The sequence below is a fragment of the Anthonomus grandis genome, chromosome 16 (assembly GCF_022605725.1).
Source record: "Anthonomus grandis grandis chromosome 16, icAntGran1.3, whole genome shotgun sequence".
Classification (NCBI taxonomy): domain Eukaryota; kingdom Metazoa; phylum Arthropoda; class Insecta; order Coleoptera; family Curculionidae; genus Anthonomus; species Anthonomus grandis.
In genome coordinates, this window is record NC_065561.1 from 16,700,159 (window position 1) to 16,720,253 (window position 20,095).

The 20,095-nt window shown below is 31.6% G+C and overlaps 1 protein-coding gene and 1 long non-coding RNA gene across 3 annotated transcripts in view; one reads left to right on the plus strand and one right to left on the minus strand.

Moving 5' to 3' along the window:
* LOC126745834 (E3 ubiquitin-protein ligase MIB1) overlaps nt 1-20,095 on the minus strand; it is a 760,932-nt gene that overhangs the window by 145,535 nt on the left and 595,302 nt on the right. The gene's annotated exons all lie outside the window — the stretch shown is intronic.
* On the plus strand, nt 13,942-15,112 carry LOC126745838 (uncharacterized). 2 transcript variants are annotated; one of them, XR_007663728.1, is made up of 3 exons: nt 13,942-14,290; nt 14,369-14,502; nt 14,559-15,112. It is a non-coding gene; the product is annotated as an uncharacterized LOC126745838 (long non-coding RNA). The 2 variants fall into 2 exon arrangements; XR_007663727.1 differs by having other exon boundaries at nt 13,945-14,298.

Genomic DNA, 20,095 nt, shown 5'->3' on the forward strand with positions numbered 1-20,095 from the left:
GTAGGCCAGATATTACGATTTTTCGACATGAAAAGTTTCAACACTCATCATCCTCATTAATCTATAAAGAGACGCTATGAATTCCATTTATTACACAGGATAATAAAATGATAATTGAAAATAGTATAACTATTTAATCGCATTTGTCTTTAAATAATAACATTTGCAGATGAAACCTAGACGCTTAATCAAATTAGAGGAGACCAAAAATTAAACTTAAAATAACGTTTTTTGAAATTTTGAATAAATCACTGAGGGAAAATTTAAAAATTTAAATTCTGACAAATTTGATGTTTGATACAGTAGGCGAGATATTACTATTTTTCGATACGAAAAACTGTATGCTATTAAGAACCGATTTTTGTCTATGGAAAACCAGTGAAAAAATTACATTTTGTTTTTTGCCAAACGGGTTAAAAATAAGTTTCACAATCAATGACAATGAAAATACCAATTATTCATCCTGTAGAAGAATAGGTTGAAGCCAAAGAAAAGTTTACCCTACACCCAGTTCTGTGTCTTTAAGGCTAAGTCTATTTAATATTAACTGGAACTAATGTCTTTGTGAGATCAAAAGATTAAACACAAGTTGAAAAGCCAAGTCTAAGGCGCTCACAGAAAAATGAAAGAGATGCTCAAAGCCCAAGACTTGTCGATCTAGTAATGTAAAAAAAATTAATGCATTAATAATAATAATAATAATAATAATTATAATAATAATAATAATAATAATAATAATAATAATAATAAAGGTCTTTTTATTGAGGACAAAAATACAATTACAAAGTTAAGAGTTTAAAGGCGAGATTCAGCGCACAAAGATTTAAATATCTAAATGCCTGTTCTTCCATCTAACCTAATTATCTATAATACACTAAGTTTTAAAATAGGAATAAGATAAACGGTATAAATTATAAAGTGTACCTACATCAACCAGCAAAAAAAAAAAGAAAATCTGACAGCATATATGCCTACACAAGGAAAAGTAAACAAATTCAACCCCACAAACAAAACACATCACAAAGCAAAAGATACAGTCTATTATATGTATGCATATCGTAATATATAGTCTATTGCATTACTTGTTTTTGTTATCATCATCGGAATAGAGAAAAGAAAGTAAAAGAAAAACGAAACACCCACTAAATTATGCTTTATTGTTCCTACAGTAATTTCTTAAAAATGTATTTTTCAAAGAATATAAGCCAAAAATGTTTTCGGTATTAGTTCGCCAGCTATTTATAATTTTTGAAATTTGATAAAAAAATGATCTTTTATAAGTAGCAGTTAAGTGAAGCAGAGATGTTTCTTTTAAAGCAGAAGAAAAAGCAGAGATGCCTTCCTTTATATCGGGTATTAATATTGTGAACATCTGTGCGAAATTTTATTTTATTATATAAGTAAGGTGGAGATCTTAAATTAATTATTTTAAAAAACATTGAAGATGTGTAAAAAATCCTTCTGTTGTGCATAGTCAATGACCTGGTTTCCTTAAGCTTGTGTTTTATCGTGTTGCGCTTTCTTATGCCATATATTAATCTAAGGCACGCATTTTGGAGTTTCTGAATTCTACTCTCCAGCAGTTCTCAAGCATGAACCATACACTGACTGCATCGCAATGATTAAGCTGTGAGGGACCAGCGAATCGCACAATAAAATTTTTATTTTTCTATTTAAAACGTAACGAAGTGGATAAATATTTTTAAGGTTTAACTTTTTGGATACATACATTTACGTGCTGCGTGAATCGCAGGTCACTATCCAGAATCAAACCCAAGCTCTTGCAGTACTCGACGTGTTTTATAGGCTCGTTATTGATATGAATTAAGTCCCCATAATACTGTAAAAAATTCTTACGGCTACCCTTGCCCTTAAACAGCATAAATGCTGATTTCATAGAATTTCATTGTAAGCAATGATTTTTAGAAAACTCATAGACATTAGCAAGGTCATAATTAATGGCAGCCACTTCTTGGGAACTTTCACCTGGTTCAAATAAAAGATATATTTGGGTATCATCGGCATAATAGTGCTGCTTAGATGATAAGTAATAATAAATATTTTTGTCAAGTTTGATACATAAATTGAAAAAAGGATTGGCCCAAGGATGGAACCCTGGGGCACGCCAATCAACGCTCATGCCTCCTCCTCTAAACCAACAAATGACCAAATATCTATTAAAAGATCATTGCTGAGAGTATCAAAGGCCTTGCTATAGTCAAGCATTACCAGTAATGTTAGTTTATTGGAATGAAATTCTGATAAAATATCATCAGTTATAGAGGACAATGCCGTACAACAGCTGTGGTTTGATCTAAGCCCTAATTGTGTCACTGGTAAAATTGAGTCTTTACCATATTTCCTGAAGTTGCATTTCCATTAATTTTTCTAATATTTTTGATAGCGTTGGAAGAATGCTTATTGGTCTCAGATCACTTAATGTAATTTAGGATTTAGAGGATTTAACGTCTTGGGTAAAGGGCTAACTTTCGCTTTTTTCCACAAGTTTATGACATGGACAATATATAGTAGTAGAAAAGGCAGGCATAGTCGGATGGTAAGTATATTAATTTCATCAAAGCCCGTAATATAAATATAGATATTAATAACCTTTACAATATCATACTCCGACACGGCCAAAAACCCAAAACTCGTTTGAAATAAGTTATTTTTAACACTTTTATAATAATTTAGAGTATTTTTATTTAAATTAATTTTTGAAATAGAGTTAATAAAAAACTGATTATTTTCTTCAACATTTTCAAGATTTTTAGGAATATTATTTTTGTTTTGTGTATTTTTTAGGTCAAGTAATTTTATTGAAGATCAAACATCTTTTGTAGCACTTAATTGTAAGTTAAAATGTGATTCTTTTTTCATTACGTATTGCAAGAGCGGTCATATTTCTTAGGAGTTTATAACTATTCCAGTCATCAATACTTTTATTTTTTCTTATCTCTATTCTGCATCATAACCCTTACAGCATCAGTCAACCAAGGAGCGTACGGCGAAATTTTATAGGTGGTACATGTAAATTAAGCAAAGCAACTATGTTGTCGGTTATAAAAGAAATTTTTTGATCAACATCTGTTAAATGATATATATTCTTCCAGGGTATAGACCGAAGATCCGACATAAACTGTGGCAGATTTATACTTTTGAAACAGCGTATTGTCTTAAAAATAGGCGTATTTTTGGTTGAATAAAACACAGTCTTTATATAAATAAATTCAAGATCACTTCCATTACAGGACGTTGTTCCACTAGCTATTACAGAATCTTTGTTCGTTGTCAGGGCATAGTCAATTAATGTAGCAGAGAAGGATGTTATGCGCGTTGGTCGCTCAATTACCTGAGTCATAAAGTGCATATTTATTTGATCCTTCGTAACTCACAATGGGTCTATAATAAGACTATTTACCCTCTGATCCCTTTGCCTTAAATATTAGTATTTTATTAAATATTATTATTAGAAATATCTTGTCCGTCATCTAAACTCGACGGTGCGACAAGTAAGTTGTAAGTTTGAATATTGGCGCGTCTTTTAAATCGAAATAAATAGTAAAAAATAAATACAGTGTAAATAGGTGTTTGGGTCGTCTAAAGTGTGTAATAAATCAGTTGACTTCAATATTTCTTCTCTATTGTGAGTCAGGTACTAGATTATAAGCTCACAAGTTAATAACTAAACAAAAACTCGTATAAATCAGCCGATTACCGATCGCGATTTTCAGGGTTATTCCCATATTTTCGTTGGCATTAGGCGGGCTATTTTCACAAAACTTCCATAATATTATTCATCCAATTCCGCGGGATTGATTTTCCGGTAAATCGGCTTCGTCGGTCGGTCGGTAACGTTGGGGTGGCCCTTTTTTATCGGCTGCCTAATCCACTTTTATGGTCGCGGCGTCCAATATTTTTCCAACTGTCAAAATTGGTTCGTAACCCGGCACAAACAAACGAAATCGACGGTAATAATTTTTAAAATCCTATCGATTCGCCTCTGCCTCTCTATACTAGATGCATCACGGTATCTGACGCCTTGATTTATGACTCTTTGAAAGAATAGATCGTTATTTTTATGTAGGGAAAAGTTACAATCGAACTCATCTATATTTCATTTTTAACAGAACTTAAAAGTTTCAGTAGAATCACGTTGCTATTCCTAATTTATTTTCACCATTATTTAAAAAATTAAAGCTTTTATGGGTTAATAAATATCAAACAGCTATCAAATACTACTTAAATCTGCACTAAATCCAACAGTCGTAAAGCGAGTCTTTGGTAATTTACTTTTTCGTGTTCATTTAATATGATCATGTAAGAGTGCACGATGATGCAATATAACTACTAGTAGCAAAGTCATTTATTACTATCATGCTTCGACTGTTACTCAATATTTTGTATGGCATACTAAGAACAACTTAAGAGGAAACTTTTATGATAATACCTATTTAAACGTTCCTTTTTTCTCTCGCAATTCCGCTTAATTTTCGAGCGATTTCAACTATAATCCTACGGAATTATCGCGGCAAGAAAACATTAAAACCATATTGAAGATTCTCACGCCGTTTTCTTGTGGTGTTTACCTGGAAATAAGGACTTAGAACTTAGACATTTGTTGGAATTATTATAATCTCTTGGAATAACTATTATTGCTTCAGTTGCAGTTATACACTCCCGAGACGAAACTGTTTTATAAGAGCGTTTGTGTATACGTTTTAATGGAGACATTGTAAAATTTTGTTTGAAGAACTGTAATAAGTCTTTCCAATTAGAAATTGATGTACTTTTTATCATAACATGATGATTTTTTAGAAATTCTGGTGACGGAATAGTTGAACTTCAATCTGTGATCCTTGAAGGCACTTATGAACTGATATAAAATGACTTACTGGAACAGAAGAAGTTTCCCAGCTTATTCAGTAGGTCATTTCACACCTTCTAGAACTGAAGGTATAAAAGTACCTTCAAAAGGTATAATCATCAGTTTCTGAAAAGGTTCTTCCGATCGATGAATGTACTAATGTAAAACCAATGAGTATATGTGGAAACGAAAAGGCGAATCTGGTAGAAGGAAAGACGAACCTGGTATGATAAGATTTATGTCGAGATATTTTTTTAAATTTAATCTAAGATAATACTATTTTGGTTAATGCCTGTGTATTTCTAAGAGCTTTGACGATTCAATGAACCTATTTACCAAAGATTTCAGTCATTAGAAATTGTCCCAAGAAGGTTTTCCAATTTATAAGTCTAGAATCGACATTTTAAGAATTTTTTGCATATATATTATAGAAAATTGAGTTGATATATTGTAGATAAAAAAACTGAGAGAACTAGTATCGATTATCAATGAATATTTAAACAGGCTTTTCTAATATTTAATAAGGTCTAGTCATGGCATTTTAAGATACATTTGTTTAAAGCTAGTATCGACATCTTGTGCCATAAAAAACAAGACCCTAGAAAATCTTTTCCAGTTTTATTAAATCTAGTTTCGACATTGCCTATTAGGGCTAGTATCGATATTTTTTAACCAATAATTTTCTAAAAATTTGTTTTCAAATTTTAAATGCTATAGTCTTACAGTATTCACATTTTTAATTTTTTTTAATATTTTGAAACGTTACTAAACTGAGTTCATATATTGTAGGCTAGTATCGATATTAAATAGATTTTAAAGTTTATTCAAAGAGGCTTTTTTAATCTTAAATAACGTCTAATATTGTATATATATATATATATATATGTAAATTCTTTTCAAGACTAGTATCGATATTTGGTACAATTAGAAAGAGGTTCATAGAAAAGCTTTTCAAGTTTAAGGCATTATTTTTTACACTTTTTTAAAGGCTAGTATCGATATTTTTTTGGATTTGAATCCCTTACTAAATTGAGTTGATATATTGTAGATACACAAACTGAGAAGGTATCGATATTTAATATCCTTTAAAGTTTATTCACAGAAGGTTTTCCAATCTTAAATAACTAGTATTGCCATTTTAAAATATATTTTTTAAGCTAGTGTCGATATTTTTTACTATTAAAAGGAGTCTTAAGGTTGGAACCTTTGGTGTGATTTTCAAATTACGAGACAGTTCTACCACTAACCAAAACTCTTTATTTTTACTCTCCCACGTGTTTTGCTTACGATGCTAGCATCTTCGGGAGAAGATCAAAACTGTACAAAATAGTGAGGTGAGAGAGACATCAATCATCGTCATCATCGTCAATCAAAATTAGTTTTCAATAAATAAATATAAAAGTCTAGTATCGAAATTCTGTACCACTAAAGCCGGTCCTTAGAGACGCTTTTCTAGTTTTATAAAGTCTAATTTGGACATTGCGGGCATTAGCATTTTTAAGCATTATTCATAATTGTTTTAAAACTAGTATTGATAGTTTTTGATCATGACTGTCAAAATTCGCTTTCAAATGTTAAATGTATAAGTCTAGTATCGACATTTTGTACCATTGACGAGAGGTCCTCAAAGAGGCGCTTCCAGTTTTATAAATGCTAGTTTCGACATTGCAGGTATTTTTTACTAATTATTTATCAACTTATTTTCAAGGCTAGTATCGACATATTCCATTATTAGAGAGAGGTCACCCAAGAGACTTTTTCAGTTTTATAAAGTCCAGTTTCAACATTGCAGGCATTTTTAGGTATTATTTATACACTTTTTTTTGGCTAGTATCGATATTTTATGGTCTTTGAAGTTATACTAATTTGACATGTTAAATTTAATTAATTTTTTGATAATTCTTTCGAACCTAAACCTAACTGAAATAGATTATATTGTTAGTAAATAATTTGTGTGATTATTTTATTTATTATTCATTAATTAATTTAAAAGTCTAGTATCGACATTAATTTCTTTTGATCAATGAAGTTGCTAGAAGAGACTCTGCTATTCCCTTCATTAGACCAAAAGATTTTTCCAATTTTAAAGTCTAGTATCGATATTTTGTAAAGAGAGGTCCTCGGAGAGGCTTTTCAGTTTTATTAAGTCTAGTTTCAAGATTGCAAGCATTTCTTATTCATTATTAATAAACTTATTTTCAAGGTTTGTATCGATATGTCGTACCATTAGAGAGAGGTCTCCAGAGAGGTCTTTCTAGTTTTATAAAATAGAGTTCCGACGTTGCAAGCATTTTTTGTGCATTATAAGTTTTCTTAAAAGCTAGTATCGATATTTCTTAGCCATGAGTTTTCTCAAAGTAAGTTTTTCAATTTTAAATGCAAAAGTCCAGTATCGACATTTTAAGACATTTTTTAATATTCAGAACTCTTATTAAATTAAGTTGATATATTGTAGATAAGAAAACTGAGATGTATTGAGATGACTGAAATGGTCTTTAAAGGAATTTCTTAATAATTCTTTCCAACTTAAACCTAACTCAAATAGATTTTAATTATTACTATTTTAGTCATTAATTAATTTAAAAGTCTAGTATCGACATTAATTTCTTCCGATTGATGAACTTGCTAGAAGAGACTCTGTTATTCCCTTTATTAGACCAGATCCTGCATTGGATGTCAAAGAGTACACAGAGAAATACAAATCTGGGTTAAGAGACAATAACAATACCAAATTTACTGAACTAGTTTCGTGTATTTTTATTCTTGTAACTATAGGTTAAGTTTATTAGACTTTGATGGATAATGGAGCACAAGAAATATTTCCAGAGCACCTTAGATGAATGGAAGAAAAAGAGGAAACCCAGTTATGTTGTACACAATCAAACGCCTTAATGAGGTCATAGAAAACTACTACAAGAAAGTAAGACGTCAATAATTTCATTTCAACTTGTGCTCACTTGTCCAGAGTATGATTTTTTTTATAATGCAATTCTTTACAACCCTCTCCATAACTTCCTACTTAAAATTACTTATTAATAAATTCGTTGCAGCTTGTAGTATATTTAGAGAAATTTTATGAATGGCCAGTCCAGAATAGTAGAATGGAATGTCTATCGGATGTCAATCCTCTGTAACACATACTAGTAATGAAAATACGCATAAATTTTTTGAAATTTAAAAATTGATAAAAGTAATACGATATAATTTTGAATTGACGGTCACGTCCGTATAAAAATAATAAAATCTCTAAAAGTGATGATTAAAGATGAAGACCTGAATCCCAAAAGCTCGTTGCGAAAACGATCGCGCCTCTGTGTCTCCGGAATCGTAAGTAAGTTAATATCGCCCCAACTTGAATAAAATAATGAAAAAAGCTCGGAAATGGACGTGAGCACCATCTCAAAGGAGTCGCTGGATAAAATATAATATGTGTGGCGTAAATAGAGTTGCGACTTGGGAAAATGAGTTTATTTTTGGGCATTATGCTTTAAAAAAGGAAGTTTTATCGTGAATAGAAGAAAGGGAACACGAGGGAAGTTCCAGAGAACTTGGAAATAACTAAATAACATTTTTCGTTTCGATGAATTTAGTTTGGTTTTTTGACTTGAAAAAAATAAATAAAACTAATACTGTCTTATAATAGGCACCCGATGTATGTTAAATCGCCATTAATTAATTACTCGTCATATTTACGCACGGTTATTGTTAACAGAAATCAGAAGTAAGGTTATTTACTTAATTAGGTACATGAGTCTTTAAACATACTTTTTAAAAGCCCTGCATATTGCTTTAATATAGTTACACTCATTTCATATTCAAAATGATAATAATGATGGCGTTCAAGCTTCTCGTTTCAATTTTCAATCAATTTTCAGATATTCCTTATTAAGTTTTTGTAAATTCAAAAATTTTCAACATAATGTAGGCGCTAACTTTATTCATTTCATAGAATACATTACGAAAATTATTTTAGGTGTATTAATTAAAATCCTTGTTGCTGACGATCGCTTGGCAGGCTCCATTTTATAATACTAAGAAAGGAAACGCAATCGCAAACTTTGTAAAACTCTAAATTTAATTCGAGGTAGTTTTTTATTGACATTCACTAATCGACTGGAAATCCATGAACCGGATATTCGTTTTGGTTCATCGTCGAAGTAAAACTATTCGAAATTTTCCCAATTTCGCACTGCAGCGCGGCGTAACAAAAACAAACTCCCGGGTGCAGATCAGGCATCTGCGAAACTAAAACTTGAGCGGACTCTCGCCGCGCCGGGATCTATAAAGACTTTCGACAGTGAAAACTTCATTTTAAATTCCAATCTATTTGGGAAAACTTCTGATAGCCTTTTGTCTATAAGAAATAAAGGAGTTTCTTCTAGTTTCTTTTCTACCGCTCCGGTTTGCGAACCTCGGGCATGGAACTCGGGGAAACATACAGCCACGCAAATTTGCCAGTTTTATTGCTCACTTGCATTCGAATTGTTTTTACACAAGCCAGATACGTACTTTTAATGCTTTTGGGAACTAAAATGGACGGAACTGGGTTAATACCTTCATACTCATTTCTTGTTTTAGTCTTAATTCTTGATTAAAATACTAGGTGTGAATTAAAACAATCGAAAATAGTCAATTAATCACGAAAACACGATCACTTACGATGTATTTATTTATTACTTAAATTTCGCGCCAATACTCCGAACTTTTCTTCACTGAACTGATTACTATCGGCGATGCGGCTCCTTATATACTCGGCAAAAGGCTGTTCTGGAAGGTTCCCGCTTAACCTTCGAGATGTCGTGAGTTGTACTACTTCGGAATGATGGAGGACCAGCTGGTTTCTCGATGTTTAATCAATTTTATTAAAGTGGATTGCATAAAAAGGAAACCATACAATAGATGCGTACTCCAACTCACACAATCATTAAGGAATTAAGTATTTTTATTGATTTAGAAGTCGGATGGATATTTGCAGTTGGGGTAGCATACATTCATCAAACATTGCTACAAAATGTCTTTTTAATTTGCATAACTTAATTACTGTCATCAGCTAAAAGTAGACAACGAATTACGAATAGATAAATAATGATGCCTAATTTTCGCCGTAAAGAATACCAGAATGTACGTGAATAATGCTTGATATAAACTAGCAACAACCAACCAGCATACTACCCAACTATTTAAAACCCAGGAACCCTTAACATGGTTATCATTTCTTTTCTTTTAAACAAAAAGAAATATGTTGTTAATATTCCAGGCTATCAAGCTCTAACAAAACAAAGGTAAGAACACAAAGTCACGGTCTCATCAAATCCATATAATTTTTTAAAAGCTACACGTGTTTCGCTCCTGTCGGAGCATCATCAGGCCTAGACATACACAGATCACATTACAACTCTTTGTTCCGTTACTGTCTGGTTAGGTCTGTCCATGTTACTTGCAAAAATTTGATGGGTTTGTAGGAAAGTCTGGGTCACCGCTGGAGAGTTTCTTATGGCAAAGTTTGTTACCAGTGTAGGGCTTTTAATTCCCAGTCGAGTTACCGCAAAAATTGGTCTCGAAAACATATTGGGTACTCATATTGGCAACTCGACTGGGAATTAAAAGCCCTACACTGGTAACAAACTTTGCCGTAAGAAACTCTCCAGCGGTGACCTAGACTTTCCTACAAACCCATCAAAGTTTTTCAAGTAACATGGACAGACCTAACCAAACAGTAACGGAACAAATTCCACTAAAGGAAAAGCTTAAAAAGGCTATTACAACTCTTGTTGTAATGTGATCTGTGTAGATCTAGGCCTGATGATGCTCCGATAGGAGCGAAACACGTGTAGCTTTTAAAAAACTATATGGATTTAATGAGACCGTGACTTTGTGTTCTTACCTTTGTTTTGTTTTCGTTTGGTCTCTTAGAGAAAAATGGATGATACGTTTCTATTATCAAGCTCTATACAAAGCTTATAGAGTATAGATTTCTTTTTTTATGCCAGTAGCTCATTTAGTTCTTGATACTTTGTACTTTGAAGTGCACTGTACTTTGAAGTGCAACTGCACTGAAAGCTTAATATTTTGCAAAAAAAGGCTTCAACACATTTGAACCCTATATAAGATATGTTGTGAATATTCCAGGCAGTTCAGGTAATTTTGAATTTTTTCTACTTTCTAAACATTTGAAAAGCTTAAGTTACTTATGTGTAGTCAATAGTAATTTTTTAGTTCTTCCAGGCACTTTGTCAGACTATTAAAGTGGCTTCAACTGCCTGGAAGAGACAAATTATGATTTTCTAAAAGAAAACTACTGAGAATATAAAATACGAGATAGTCAAGCTAATTTTTAATATTTTCCAAACAGTTTATTCTAGGCACTTCAAGCCAGCAACTGGTTTATAAACCTTACCATTAAAATGGAAAAAATCGATTAAGCTCAATAATGAGTTGATTCAGCAAAATATCCAGATAAAGACAATGTGATAATAGTAGTGGATGATGCACTGTATCGAAAGCTCTGCAGACATCCGTATAGATTGTATCAACTTGATAGATCCATGCTGCCAATAGAGCACTAAAAGAGGGCACTCTAATCGCAAATAATGAATATAATATTAAAGCATTATTTCCCGTGCGTTAAAGAAAATAGTCAACTAATTTATTTACACACTTCAGTATGAAAACACGACCACTCACGACTACTAGAGATATCTATTTAAACTATTTAAATTTGGCGCCAATATTCCGAACTGCACTGAACTGACTACTATCGACGATGCGGCTGCTTATATACTCGGCAGAACACTGTTCCCGAAAGTTCTCGCTTAACCTTCGAGATGTCGTGAGTTGTACCACTTGTGCTCGTTTCTCGGTGCTAGCAATATCGTTACACTATTATCCTTTTTTTATTTAAATAAATTTGCCTTTAAGTCTGTCATATTTATTCGTAAGGATTAATGATGTGGCCAATGGACTATTCAAACCATAACTTCTATTATGAACAAAAAAGTTCTGATCACCAAATTAGTACTAACAATGTGGATTGTATAAAAAGGAAACCATACTATAGATACGTGCTCCTGCAGAGATCTTACACAATCATTAAAGAATAAAGTATCTTTATTGTCTTAGAGATCAGATAAATGTTTGCAGTTGGGGTGGCATACATTTATCAAACATTGTTACAAAATCACTCAATCGTATAAAGAGTTTGTCTTTAATCTTGCATAACTTCAACAAAAAGTAAATAACGAATTACGAATATATTAAAAAGTAATAATGCACAATGAGCACCTTAAAGAATACCAAAAAGTACGTAAATATTGCTACATATAAAATCTACAACATTAACCCTTGGGCATAATTAACCAGGTCAAAGTCAGCTCATTAATGCCAATAGACCTTTATAGAGTTATCAGTGGTGGATAATTTACCCTAACAAATGCTCTGAAGAAGTCCGTATTAGTGCTAGCGGTACAAGCCAAATAACAAGAAAAAGGCGCACTTTGTGATACAAGCAAGCCACTTTGCACAGGTGTAATATGAACCTAATAGATTGATTTGACCCGTAGTTCTTAAGTTTTCATCCCTTAGGATTTTGGTTTGGGGGCGGATTAAAAGTAAAATATTGAAATGCGTAAATACATTTAGAAAGGCGTGTTTAAAATGGTTATCGCTTTATTTGTACCTTCGTAAGGCAATACTAATGTCTGAATTTATTTATTTATTTATTTATTTATTTATTTATTTATTTAAGTACAAGGCTCTCCTACAGATAGACTAAGCAATCCAATAACAGGAAAGCACAAAGTATCTTATGAATTTAAATACAAGTAAGCGGTTTGCCAAACATTACATTTTCACCAAACCTAACAAATACACCAAGCAATATAAACCAAACTAACTTAATTAATAGTAACTCCTATAAACAAGTAGACGCTTCGCGTCTACTTTAGTCCGTGGGGACCAGTAGAAATTTTAAAAATTTTTGTCAGTACTACAAAAAAAAATCTCCAAAATTATCCAAGGAGTGCCCTAAACACGCAGTGGGGAAGAGACCTGCCGTACCCTCATAAGGCTCTGAGTTCAAACCTTAGCCTCGGCATGGTGCTCTACCCAACTTTTTCTTTTTTTAGTACTTGGAAAACATTAACATCTATAATAAGTCCAAAAATCTCATCCATTATTCTGTAAGAGACCAACATACAAAATTGACGAAACACAAAGTCACGGTCTCACAACATGTAATTAAACGGGCTACACGTGTTTCGCTCTAGTTAGAGCATCATCAGGCCTTTAGAAGCCATCCACACACTTATGCTGTAACTGATGATGCTCCAACTAGAGCGAAACACGTGTAGCCCGTTTAATTACATGTTGTGAGACCGTGACTTTGTGTTTTTCTTTGTTTTTCGTCAATCTATAGTAAATACAGAGAGAAAAGGAAAGGTCTTATTATATATTATAATCAAAAATAAATTTCATTGAAATATTACTAACTTATTTCTGGGTATCATGCTTCAGAGAACCATGATGTGTTACAATACGCTCCGCTCTTTAATTTTAGTTTAGTAGAAAATATTCTCAAAACCTACATATATCAAAATTATGTCAGGGTTCTAAAATGAATCGGTAATAAAATCGTAAACCAGATCAACAATGGAAATAATTTAAAAAATTTGCTTTGGTCCGATTGAAAAAAGTACTATACTACCAAATAGTTACATCTATTCTGTAGCAATAAAAGTTATAAAATTCTGTCTATTATTAATTTTAATATTATAAAGTGTATCGTTTAACTCTTAGCCATTATTTATAATTTAATTGTTAATTATGCCTAAAAAAACGAATTAACAACTTTGGTATTGTTTGGAAGGTAAACAGCTTAATTCCTTTATGTAAAGCCACCTTAACATGTTTTTGCATAATTCTGACTCACGTTGGTTGCTATCGGGCTTAAGCCATAAAAATCGAAGAAAAAAAGAAGAAGACGAAGAGACTTTCACTTGTCATTTCAATGTCACTTTCCGGCCCACAAGCATAAACGCCACCGCCAACGGAAGTTCCCAAAATCCAAACAAATGTTGGAAGATATTTTTAAGTCTCCGCATCTTTCTTACTTTCCTATATGAAAATAAAATGTAAGTATCACAATTACACACATACAAGTTTTTTTTTTTAATTCAGTTTCATAATTACCAATTTTTAGTGAATAATCCTGAAATTTATGAAAATACATACATTTTAAGGTTATGTCATAATGTTTTGATTGTTATATTTGATTTTGTTTTTGTTATTTTAGTGGACTACACCAACAAAGGTTATGTGTTTTGCACCAGATTGAAAGCATCATAGCGAAAAACGGACCTGTCATATCTTTAAATTTTCAAAAGAGCCCCTGGAAAAAGAAAAATGAATATCTTTGCCAAGGAATAGGTACTAAGGTATTTTTACTAAATCTTTCATTTTTTTTAATACCTAAATGAGGTAATTTATAAATTTTGTTCCTTGTAGGCAAATGGATAAAAAACCTTCAGTCCATGCATTGGTATGTAATTGTTGACAAAAATACAATGAATGGCCTCACTACTTTTCCACATGCAAAGAGGTTAACCAAGGAGAAATTAAAGAAATTGTCAAAAACCTAGGTAAGTATATACTTCCAACTTATTTTTATTTATTTCAAAGCTTGATTTTTTTCAAGGTAAATACAGAATTGCTTAGTACAAACATATCTATACCCAGTACAAGTTCGTCCACTTCTTTGAAGCATGGTACTTCAAACAGAAACACTGTCAACAATTTTGTAGAAGGTGAGCCGGTGTCAAATTCCAGTAAGGGACATGATTTCAATTTTGCACCAACAGCAGAGCTAAAATTCATTTTGCCGCAAAAAACTGGAGGATGTGAAAGAAAAAAGTGCAGAAGTTAAAATTAAGTTTTTCATATGAGCACATAAAAAATAATCATGACAAAGTTCAGTTGTATACAGGTTTGACATGTAATAAATATTTTTGTAATCTTATTAAGTTAATTAGTTTTATATATTATTTAAATAATAATTGAATACTTCACATAGAATATGCAGAAATTATATGTACATATATAAATTTTTTTATTAAGATAAGGACAACATGTATTAAAGCATAACACATAATATAAACACACACGTAATATCTTCATTAAAAATTATGATTGTATGTTATGTAGCATTAGAGCCTAAAAACATTAAGGAGAATAAAGGTCGTTATTGGCAAATGACAATATTATTTTCTCTATTTCCTACATTTTTGGTGAAGGGAATAGGCTCTGCCCTAAAAAGCCAGGTTAAACCAAGAGCAAAAAAGTTTAGGTCTCATGAGTGTAAGTAAAGTAAACCTTTCTATTAAAAAGGCCATCCAAGATAAAAAAAAATATACTAAAAATATTAATGTTAATTCTTTAGCGACATCTAGGGTGGATATGCTGAATCAACTCATCAATTAATTCACTGTCGTACTGATGAAAGTTATGGCGTATTCACCAAAGTATGCAGATAATCGCTGATTTCAAAATAATTTTATTTGCGTTTTCAAATTATGCTTAAAATTCAAAACTTCTTTTTTTACCTTAAAGGCCATGCAAAACTTAGTAGAAAAGTTTATTAAGTAAATTTTCCACGATTTATACGTGCCACAAGATAAAGGGAAAAGAGGGTCCCATTTATTAGGGTATTGGGATAAGACAACTAGGTTTTTATGTCGATTTTTTTTATTTTCCATTTTTATTTTGAAAAGCAATTGTAATAAAATATAAAAAGAATTAACAGGAAAAGAATCGGTAATAAAAGAAACTATTAACGAATTGAATCGAAGCTATAGAAGCCGAGATATTAGTAAAAATGTGGGAAAAACAAAAGAAAACTGGTTTTTTCCCACGGTACAATTTTTTTTTTTTTAAATGATTATTGACAAATTTTAAAGTAAGCCCTAAACTAACAATTTCCAGTAAAAAAACTCAATAAAAAAAAAATTTTTTTTTTGGTCGAAAATCGAAAGGGGTATACCCACGAAAAATTTCGAAAAAATGATTTTTATTTTTTTCTGAATTAACTGTGAGTCTGAGAACTTTTTGTTTCAAACAAAAGTTCTCGGGAATATTACGAGGTATCCGTATGTCAAAACGAATCGGTTCTAGCTATTATAGAATCGGAGAAAATTGCAAAAAACTGTAAAACATAAATATCGAATTATCAAGAGCCCTATGGAAAAATATCAATTTTTTATTTTTCTATCCTGCACTACTTCAGAGTACCTTTAAAAAAGGTTATTACCAATTTGACTCTAAAATGAACAGAAACCCTATTTCTTTGCAATTTTCGATTTTCGAACAAAATCCGGGGTCAAAATGATCATTTTTTCAAAATATGCTCTGAATTTAAAATTTCTTTTTTCTGGTTTAAGACCATTCAAAAACTAGTAAAAAAGCTTCATGACAAATTTTTCCACGATCCATACGAGTGCCACAATATAAATAGAAAGATTAGGTCCCATAAGAATTCATGTTTGGGGATAAGAAAACCGGGTTTTTTCGTGGATTTTTTTGATTTTTCAGTTTTATTTTTGAGAGCCAATAGTAATAAAGTATTAAAAGAATTGACAGGAGAAGAATAAGAAATAAAAGAAACCATAAACGAATTGAATCGAAGCTATAGAAGCCGAGATATAAGTAAAAATGTGGGAAAAACAAAAGAAAACTTCCTTTTTCCCACCGTACAATTTTTTTTTCCTAAAATGATTAATGGCAAATTTTAAAGTAAACCGTAAACTAACAATTTCCAGTAAAAAAACTCAATAAAAAAAAAATTTTTTTTTTGGTCGAAAATCGAAAGGGGTATACCCACGAAAAATTTCGAAAAAATGATTTTTATTTTTTTCTGAATTAACTGTGAGTCTGAGAACTTTTTGTTTCAAACAAAAGTTCTCGGGAATATTACGAGATATCCGTATGTCAAAACTAATCGGTTCTAGCTATCATAGAATCGGAGAAAATTGAAAAAAACTGTAAAACATAAATATCGAATTATCAAGAGCCCTATGGCAAAATTTTAATTTTTTATTTTCCTATCCTGTACTACTTTAGAGTACCTTTAAAAAAGATTATTACCGATTTGACTCTAAAATGAACGGAAAACCTATTTCTTTGCATTTTTCGATTTTCGAACAAAATCCGGGTCAAAATGACCATTTTTTCAAAACATGCTCCGAATTCAAAATTTCTTTTTTCTGGTTAAAGACCATTCAAAAACTAGTAAAAAAGCTTTATGACAAATTTTTCCACGATCCATACGAGTGCCACAATATAAATAGAAAGATTAGGTCCCATAAGAATTCATGTTTGGGGATAAGAAAACCGGGTTTTTTCGTGGATTTTTTTGATTTTTCAGTTTTATTTTTGAGAACCAATAGTAACTGGATATAAAAAGAATTGACAGGAGAAGAATAAGGAATAAAAGAAACCATAAACGAATTGAATCAAAGCTACAGAACCCGCGATACTATAGTAAAAATGTGGGAAAAACAAAAGAAAACTGGTTTTTTCCCACCGTACAATTTTTTTTCCTAAAACGATTATTGGCAAATTTTAAAGTAAGCCCTAAACTAACAATTTCCAGTAAAAAAGCCCAATAAAAAAATAATTTTTTTTTTGGTCGAAAATCGAAAGGGGTATACCCACGAAAAATTTCGAAAAAATGGTTTTTATTTTTTTATAAATAAACTATAACTCTGATAACTTTTTGTATTAAATAAAAGTTCTTGGGTATATTAAGAGGTATTCGCCTGTCAAAACGAATTGGTTCTAGCTATTATAGAATCGGAGAAAATTGAAAAAAACTGTAAAACATAAATATCGAATTATCAAGAGCCCTATGGCAAAATTTTAATTTTTTATTTTCCTATCCTGTACTACTTTAGAGTACCTTTAAAAAAGATTATTACCGATTTGACTCTAAAATGAACGGAAAACCTATTTCTTTGCATTTTTCGATTTTCGAACAAAATCCGGGTCAAAATGACCATTTTTTCAAAATATGCTCCGAATTCAAAATTTCTTTTTTCTGGTTAAAGACCATTCAAAAACTAGTAAAAAAGCTTTATGACAAATTTTTCCACGATTCATACGAGTGTCACAATCTAAAGAGGAAAATCAGGTCCCATAAGAAGCAATGTATTAGGATAGGAAAAAGTGGTTTGTTTCTTGTTTTTTTTTTTAATTTTTATTTTAAAAGGCAATTATAATAAAATAAAAAAAATTTAAAGAAAAAAAAAACGAATAAAAAAATTTATCAACTTATTGAATTGAAGCTATGAAAGCCGTGTCCTCAATAATATAGTAAAAAAAATATAAAAATACACCTTTTTTTGACACCGCATCAATGTCTTTTTTTTCTAAATTGATAAACTATTAATATAAATTTATTACCAATTTAGCAACCCCCACTAAAAGAACCCTAACTAAAATAAAACTATTATTACTATTATTTTTTTTCCAGATATTTATACCTTGTCCTAACCTTTATGCTGCTATTACTATTATTATAAATATTATCTTTCTTGTCAATGTCCTTAAACCTTAAAACACCCTTTATAATATGATTAATATAATTATAAGTAATATTTTCCTTATAAATGCCTTAAAACCTTAAAACCCCCCCGTATAATTCTATTTATATACTATTATTATCCTCATAAATGTTCCGTAATATCAATACCCTCTGTATATTTCAAATATATATTTCTTAATATTTATATTCATTTTATTTATCCTAGTAATTTATCAAGAAACCGCGTAAAATTGTCCCCATAATACTAATAATATTCATTAATAAAATAACTCATGACGTCACGAGACGAACACGACGCGTTTATAATTGTTGCCAGACATCCTCCATCCTTCTCTCAAACCGCTTTTCCTACTCTAACTCGTAGCGCAAACGGGGCCGAATTTGCCGCCACAATACCCCGAAAACCCCGCGCTTACGTCATCTGGCCATGTGCGACTCGATAATGACGTCGTCCGTATGCCTTTACATTGGGTCAATTTGGTGCTGGACCGCCACCGTTATTGTACCATGAGCTGGCTCCCTGTGTCTCGAGGGTATGACTGGTTGATTGGAACGGCTTATTTTTGGGGGTTTTTCTTAAATAACAGCGCATTGCGGAACAACGGTAACATTTGAAGAAAAACGGTTTTTAGTGGATTATAGCCAGATAGTGTCCGGTGATTTCAGAAAAAAAATGGTTTCCGTAGGTGTCATAGGTATGCCGGTATAAAGCGTCAAAGTTAAAAAAAGGTGTAGAGCAAAAACTGCTCTACGTAGAAGACTGTAGACTATGTCGAAAAATAGGATTTAAAAAGTTCTTAAAATGCTGAAAGTTTGAAATTTCTAGGTGCCGCCAATAAAGAGTTATTAAGAAAAGTAGAAAAAAACGGTCAAAAAAAGGCTCAAAAAGGGGTTTATATTTGTTAACACAGCTCACCCCGTATAATACGTAGCACCATGAATAATACCTCTATTTAATCCTAAAGGATTAAGCTTTCAAACGGTGTAAACAAAAAAAATTAAAAAAATTTTTTAGAAGTAGAAAAAAATTTATTTCTCGAAAAATTCACTTTTTTTTTTTTCGAAAAAAAAAATTTTAAGTTTGAGCTCGTTTATCTCGGAAGGAGTTTCTTTTGGAAAAAAATAGTTAAGATAAAAAAGAAAGCTACATTTACGTAGAAAAGGGCTGTTTTATTCGCATTATCGGGAACATTACCGTTTAGGCCCCACGGCCGTTTAAGTCCGCGAGGTACCGCGCAAAAAGTTCAAAATTCATTCACAGAAAAATCCGACTTCTAAAGGGTTTATCTTAAAAAGCGCCCTTTAGGAGCTGCTTTATATAAAGGCCTTTAACGTCAATGAGTTTCAGAAAAATCGGCCCGGTCAGTTTTCCACAACGACTTAATCAAATTTTTTTCGTCAAAAAACCGTTTTTTGCCACGCCCACCCCTTCGGGGTGGGCGTGGCGAAAAATTTTTTTCACCGTTATATACTCTCATCCTTCCTACATATAACGCTAAAAACCCGAAAGAAAAATTCGCCATAGAAAAAAAGTTATTAGCGTTTTTGTGTCGAAAGTCGGAACCTCCGCCAATTTTTGTCGGTGCGTTCTTACAATACGCGAAGCGTATTGTAACAATAAAGAAGCATATATACAT